This window comes from Sciurus carolinensis, chromosome 4, assembly GCF_902686445.1.
Source record: "Sciurus carolinensis chromosome 4, mSciCar1.2, whole genome shotgun sequence".
Taxonomy (NCBI): domain Eukaryota; kingdom Metazoa; phylum Chordata; class Mammalia; order Rodentia; family Sciuridae; genus Sciurus; species Sciurus carolinensis.
The window spans coordinates 166,414,079-166,420,540 of NC_062216.1; the positions used below are offsets into that span (position 1 = coordinate 166,414,079).

Consider the following 6,462-nt stretch of genomic DNA (forward strand, 5'->3'; position numbering starts at 1 on the left):
AACCAGCAGGTGGTGGGCCTCATGGGAACACCGGATAGGGTGATTTAGGAACTGGGACAGACAGGAGGACAGCGTGGGAGTTTATCATGCTACTTAGAACTGTGTGCAATTTAAAGCTTCTGAATTGTTTCTTTCTGGAATTTTCCATTTAGGATTTTTCGACCATGGTTGACCATGGGTAACTGAAATGACAGAAATCAAAATCCCACACAGGAAGGAGCTAGCGTGTTCATTCCGTTGTTTCCTGTCTGTACACACACACGCGTGCACGCACACTCACACCCACAAGTGTTGGAATGAACACATGAAGCAACAAGGGACAGAGATGAAACTGGCCGGCCAGGGGTCTCCAGAGACCCTCGACCCGCCTCTGCCCTTGGCCTGTCAAGGACAGGATGCAGACGGGACCTGGAGCAGCAGTTGGTGTTCTTGGGGACAGAAGCCTGGCCCAGGCGGGAGCTCTGACTCCAACACCGCAGAGGGCCAGGCTGCCCCTGCCCTGGGTGGTGCTGGGAGCCCAGAGGATCTTTCTGGAAGGTGCATCTCGGTCCTTCCCCAGAGTCCTGCAAAGGGAGCGCTGTGTTCCTGGGTCTCACCTGGGTGGCTCCCGAGGGCCCAGCCGGAGTCAGCCCCACGTCTCCAGGAGAGACCCCAACACGGCCGTGGCCCTGTGGGAGGCCAGCAGCCTGGGACAGGAGGACATCCTCCCCCTGCCGAGGGTCCAGCTGCCCAGCTGGGGCACCGGGAGGCGGAGGGCCCAGTCACACCCTGGCAGGACGCTCCCGGGTGACGGGGGCCCGGCCTTCTTCCCAGGGGCGCTTCTGCCCTGGATCTTAGAACAGAGCTCTGAAGCAGTGGCCCCTGCGCTGGCCAGATGGAAAGGGGCTCCCTGCTGTGGACGGGGAGATGGCAGCGATGATGTCACCCCCGGCTGGCGGGGCCAGGGAAGCCCCTTAGTGTGCTGCCTGACTCCAGCCACAATACTGGGAGGTGGCCCTTCTGCTGCCCCCGTGGCGGGAAGGAGGAGGCTCAGGCCCTCTCCCCTTCATCCGGACATGCCCTCCGCCGCTGCCTGCCTGGAAGAGGGCGGGGCCCACCCCGCTCTGCCCGGGAGGGAGGAAGGGGACATCCCTCTCCCAGCCTCTGGGGACACCCAGGTTTCCCTGAGTGTCTGTCAAACTCTGTCCCTGGCCGGTGCTTTCATGGGCATGGACCTAGGTCACGCTCCTGTCCCCGGCTTCCAAGGCCTGCACCTGCAAGACCTGCCAACCCCCCTGGAGCCCGGGCGCCTCTTCTCCGCTCAAGACCACCCACCCTCCTGCCCAGGGGTTGGAGGGAGGCCCCTCCCCGGCGCCTGCACTTGAGGCCCAGCGACAAGCGAGGTCTCTGTAAAGGACTCTCAGGAACCTTCTAGTCACACGTGGAAATTCTCACTCAGCCAGGAAAGCGCAGTGCTGACCGCGGTGGAAACCCACGAGCAATGGCTGCAGCTTCCTTCCCTCTGCAGGGTGCGGGGGAGAGCAAAAGGTCGTTTGGGGACAAGAAAGGGACCTCTTCCAGGAGAGCAGGTTGGAGCTGGCAAGGGGGAGAGGGAGACGGGCGGGGCTGCCCGCATCCCGGGTGAGGGGCTGGTGACCCAAGTGCAGGGAGGGGGGGCGGGGGCTGGGGAGGCCTGGGTCCCCCCACCCTCCTGCCTTTGGTCCAAGTCCCCAGGATGCTGGGCTCTGCTGTCCCTTCCTCCTTGTCCTTGGTGCCCCTCGGGGGCTCTCCCCCTTCTCCTCCCCAGATCTCCCCTTGGCCCGGCCTCCTGGGGGTCCTTCCTCTGGGCCAGAGGCTTCCTAACAAGCCTCCACCTGGGTCCCCGCAGGCCCAGGCACAGGCAGCTGCCCCGCGTGCCCCCTCTGGTGCCTGGTCTGAGACGTGGCACCTGGTTGTTCCCGAGTTCTAGCCACCCCGGGCCCCAGCCCCTTGGTCCCCACGGCACCCAGCCAGGAAGCCCAGGGGCAAGATGGCCAGCGCACCTAGCCTGTCCCGTGCTCTCCACCCGCAGGCCAGCGTGTCCTTCCAGCCGGGACCTGGCCTGCTCTCATCCGCAGAGGGAGCCTCAGGCTCGGCCCACTCCCGTCTCCCCTCCAGCCACGCTCCTCTCCGCCTGGCCGCAGGCAGCCACCGCCTGCTCCAGGGCCTCCCCTCCCGCTTCCCATGGGCCTCCTGCTCTGCTCTCACTGTGACAGGCACTCGCGTGCCTGGGAGCACACACGAACACGCACGCACGCATGTACACACCTGCACACACGTGGACACGCGTGGACACACACGTGACTGCTCTGCGCCAGGCCCCGTGCCAGGCGCATCACATGCGCCGACTCCTCTCACCAGCGCACAGCTCAGGGTGGCTGCTGTCATCGTCCCCACCACCCACAGGAGGAAGCCACCCAGCACACACACCCAGCAGCATCCAACCTGGGCTCCACCGGCGGCTGGCCCCTCACGTTGCCCCCCTGCTCCCAGGTGCTGTCCCCAGGTCATGGCCAGCAGCCCCTGAGCCCCGGGTCAGAGCCAGCCCACCGTCCCGGGAGCAGCTCCCTGAGTACGAGCCAGCCGCTTCTCCTTGTACCCACAGAAGCACAGCGACCCCAAACAGGGCAGAGCCCACGAAGGGGCTCCCGGGACTCTGACGTGCCCCGTCCCCAGCCCGGCTCTGGGCCAGGGCACTGGTATCCTGCATGAGGCGCCGCTCAGAGCAGCTCCAGCCAGCAGGGCGACCGCACGCCCGGAAAAATCTGGGCCAGGAACGCGGGGGGATAGGGACTGGGTCACAGGAGGGTCAGGGCCAGACCCAGGCCCTGCGCTGGGCAGGAGAGAGCTCGGGAATGCGCCCCGAGGGCGTGGCCAAGGCCAGGAGGCTGGCGTTCCCAGGGGGCCAGGGTCGAGGCTGCACCCCGCTCTGTAAGGGGACACCAGCCTCAGGAAGGCTGAGAACCTGCTCGGGCCGCAGCAGAGAGGCCCGGGGGCCGATGGGTGAGCCCAGGCAGGACCCGAGCCCCAGCCCGTCCCTCCTAGGCCAGCTCACACCCACACACGCGGGCCTGCCCTTTGGGACCGCGAGACCCTGCCACCCCCTGACGGTTCGTCCCTGCCGCAGACCTTACGGTGCGGCTCAGCCCCCGAGGCTGGGTTCCAGGGCTGATGCGCAGAGCAGCCCGGCCACCCCCAGTCTCCAGCCAGAGGGTGGTGGCCCCGCCACGGTCACCGTCCTCTCGCTGTGGCTCCCCAGCACCCTGCAAGGACTCTGGCACCTCTCCTCTTTCCAGAGGGGAAACCGAGGCACAGGCCGCCTCTTGCCCAGCTGAGAGGGGGCTGGAGCTGGAACTGGAACCAGCCGGCTGCAGCCTGAGGGTCCCTGCTCTGCCGGAGCAGGACAGAGAAGCGGGAGCCAGGTGACCGGATGCGGCCCGCCTGGGCCCCAACCCACAGACCCACCTTCCCTCGTCTTCCCTGGCCACCCCTGGTGCACACGCGCACACACGAACACACACACACGTACACACACCTGAACACACACACACACAAACACACACACGTACACACACCTGAACACACACACAGACACACAAACACACATACAGACATAGACACACACACACACGTACACACACCGGAACACACACACACCTGAATACACAGACACACACACCTGAACACACACACACACAGACAGACGCACACAGACACCTGAACACACACACACAGACACACACACATACACACACCTGAACACACACACAGACAGACAGACGCACACAGACACCTGAACACACACACACACCTGAACACACACACACACACCTAAACACACATACCTGAACACACAGACACACACACCTGAACACACACACACATACACACACACACCTGAACACACACACACACACAAACACACATACAGACATAGACACACACACACACGTACACACACACGTACACACACCTGAACACACACACACCTGAATACACAGACACATACACCTGAACACACACACACACAGACAGACGCACACAGACACCTGAACACACACACACACAGACACACACACATACACACACCTGAACACACACACACACAGACAGACAGACGCACACAGACACCTGAACACACACACACACACCTGAACACACACACACACACACACCTAAACACACATACCTGAACACACAGACACACACACCTGAACACACACACACATACACACACACACCTGAACACACACACACACACAAACACACATACACAGACACACACACACACACTCACTCACCTGAACACACACACACAGACAGACACACACAGACACCTGAACACACACACAGACACACACACACATACACACACCTGAACACACACACACCTGAACACACACACACACACACACACCTAAACACACACACCTGAATACACAGACACACACACCTGAACATACACACACATACACACACACACACCTGAACACACACACAGACACACAAACACACACACACGTACACACACCTGAACACACACACATACACACACAGACACACACACACACTCACCTGAACACACACAGACACACATACACACACAGACACACACACAGACACTTGAACACACACACACCTGAACACACAGACACACACAAACACACAGACACACACACCTGAAAACACACACACACACGCACACACAGTGCTTGCCTCTGGCTATTTCACTCCGCTAGCATCTCCTGGCAGCTGGGGGATCCCGGCTGCAGGGGAGAAGGGGACCCTAGGAGATGGCATTGCCCTCTCTCAGGATCTGCTCCAAGCCAAGGTGCCACAAACTCAGCTAAGGGTGAGGAGAGCCCGGACCCAGCGCCTGGGGCACTACTGACCCCCGTGTCACTGGACCAAGTAAGGGACAAATCCAAGCTCCAGTCGGGGGGCTCCCAGAGACTTATCAGCACCCCAACTGCATGGCCAGGTCGCAGAGGGGATCTCTCCCCTCGCCCCAAGAGTCTCCCAAGGAACCTCTGTCCTGGGCCCATTCCTGGGCTGAGGCGGCTGCCCTGTCCCACCCTCTCTGGGGCCCCAGGCCAGCCTCCCGCCTCCGTCTCTGCCCCTCTGCGGGGAAGGCCCAGGGTGGGGGCCCAGGGCACCCCTCATGCGGCAGCAGCCCCCAGGCGTCCCGGGAGGACTGGAGGGGAGGGGTGGCCTGGTGCTGGGGACCGGCTCCTTCTCGAGAGCAGGGCCCACAGGTCCCAGGGGGTCCTAAGATCAGGATCCGCAGAACCCCGGGGACCCCTGAGTCTCCCAGGGACCTGCCCGCCCGGCCCTGGGTGGCCAGCAGGGGGTGGTAGGGAGACGCGGGGCTCCTGGGGTGCCGGCGGCCAGGGCGAGGGGGCTCACCTGGCAGAGACGTGGGGCCGTACCAGGACCGTGGCCATCGCAGGCTCTGGCAGCCCAGGTAGCAGGCGCTGCTGGGCCCGCAGAGACTGAAACCCCAGGGCCAGCCCACTTCCTGTGCAGGGGATGGAGGGGCAAGGCCGGTGGGAGGCGGGGAGCGGGATGGTGAGAAAGCCTGAAAGTCCCCAGGCACCGCGATAAGATCTCCCTCCCACGCTGGGGGCGGCACGCTCACGCGCTCCAGCACACCCGCCTCAGGGCCGCGCTGTGCACGCGCCTGGGGGCCACCCTGCCCTCACAGGCCCAGGCCACCTGAGCCTCATCCGGTCACACCACCCACTCCCCCCGGCCTCACACAAGCACGGCCCTCGAGGTGTCCCCACCGCCGTCCACCAACCCCAGCCTGCCGCCCGCCCCTCTCTCAGAGACCCCCTTGTTCCCAGCCTCCCAGGAAGCACTCAGACTAAGGTGACTAAGGATGGGGCCTTGGCAAGCCATTCGATGGCCACTTATGGAACATTCTAGAACTTCCTCTTGCTCTCAAGCCAGAGTTCCTGATCCTTTTCTTTTCCTCTTTTTGGGAGGCGGAGGGGTGGTTCGGATGACAGATTTTCTTTTTCATGATGAGAAGTGACGGGTTTCTCCTTAGGAAAATGCCCGTCTGTTTATGTGCAGTGTCACCAGCCCCAGGGACCCCAGAGTTCCATCCCAGGACCCTGCTTCCCCTTTTCTCCCTGTTTTAATGGCCCTGCCTCCCGTGGGCTGTGTAGGAAGCTGCTGCCTCTTTGCAAAGGGGAGAGGAGATATCAGCGGGGCAGCTGCACCACCCTCCGCCTGCACCGACGAGAGGAAGCAGGTGGAAGACCCTAGAAGGAGAATCGGTGCCCTCCTTCTGCAAACCCCAGAACCGCGCTGGCAGGAGGCACACTGCAGAGCCCAGGAGGAGTGGCGGAGTTTGAGGCTGCTCAGCAGCTAGGTGGCCTTGGCCTCCCTGTGCCTCGGTTTCCACGCTTGTGAGACCAGGGGACAAGGGACAGCAGT

At 62.7% G+C, this 6,462-nt stretch overlaps 1 protein-coding gene across 1 annotated transcript in view; it reads right to left on the minus strand.

The window, feature by feature from the left end:
* Positions 1 to 5,539, minus strand: part of Il2rb (interleukin 2 receptor subunit beta) — a 16,970-nt gene extending 11,431 nt beyond the window's left edge. Inside the window, 1 exon segment of the mRNA XM_047547898.1 lies at positions 5,425 to 5,539. The gene's annotated coding sequence lies outside the window, so the exon portion shown is untranslated.
* Positions 5,540 to 6,462: the final 923 nt, after the last annotated feature.